This window comes from Palaemon carinicauda, chromosome 2 (assembly GCF_036898095.1).
Source record: "Palaemon carinicauda isolate YSFRI2023 chromosome 2, ASM3689809v2, whole genome shotgun sequence".
Classification (NCBI taxonomy): domain Eukaryota; kingdom Metazoa; phylum Arthropoda; class Malacostraca; order Decapoda; family Palaemonidae; genus Palaemon; species Palaemon carinicauda.
The window spans coordinates 45,719,714-45,720,921 of NC_090726.1; positions in this window are offsets into that span (position 1 = coordinate 45,719,714).

A 1,208-nucleotide genomic window follows, 5' to 3' on the forward strand; every position below is an offset into this window, starting at 1 on the left:
AAAAGCAGGATGCTATAATCCCAAGAATTCCAACAGGGATAAATATATAACTCTAAATTTGCTATTTTACGGACGATATATCTTAACGCTAAAATATTCTTATTACAAATAATTTCCCCAGTTTGTTCACGTTCGCATCGACTAAGATACTGCAAAAAAAAAAAAAAAAAAAAAAAAAATAAATTGAATGAATCCATTATCCTAATATAGCTTAGGATTAGAAGTATTCCCTTAATACGTGACTGCACCTCCGGGTAACATATTGCCTACCGTTTACTGAACGGGAAAAGCCAAGTCACGGTTATGCTTCACTTTGCGAACATTCCACGATCGGTTTGACGTCAGCAAAGATCGGTATGACGTCACTGATGTCTGGGAAAACTTCCCAAAGATTTTTTTCTCATATGTAGAGATGTGACTTTACTTAAATTGGAACGTCAAGGTGGATGTTATATTCACTACTGATTTAAAATGAGTATAGTTCATTCCACATCACTATTAGCTTACTTACGCTCTAACTCCACTGGTCTTGGGGCCACTTGTTAACCCATGACTGCTCTTTAAAGGTTTAAAGGCCTCTCATGAATGAAAGAGGCAAGGGACACTGCCCTAGAGACTGACCATATATCATATGATCAGCGTCCAAGGCCCCTCTCCACCCAATCTAGGAGCAAAGAGGGCCAGACAATGGCTGTTGATGATTCAACCAGATAGACCTAGATAGACTTATAAGCTCCCCCAAATCCCCCAACCTTAGCTCACAAGGATGGTAAGGTTGCAGACACTAAAGGAACTAACGAGTCTGAGCGGTCACCAGGCAGACACGTTACCAAGCTCTTCTGTCCTGTGCCAGAAGATAGACCTATAGGCTCCCCAAATCCCCAACCTTGGCTCACAAGGATGGTAAGGTTGCAGACACTAAAAAAACTAACTAGTCTGAGCGGGAATCGAACCTCCGTCTGGCGATCACCAGGCAGACATGTTACCAATCTCTTCTCTGTCCTGTGCCACAGTCATCCAATCTCTTGGGTTCCGAACCTCCCGCTGGTCGTCCAGGAGTCTACGTTCATCAACACGAGTCAAGAACACCCTCCTTGGCCATTCTTTCCTCCTCCATTCTCACAACATGTCCAGCCCATTGCATTCTTCTTCCCTTAACAAATCGACTTATATGTGGTTGTTTTGTCCGCTCTCTCAACTCTCAGTTA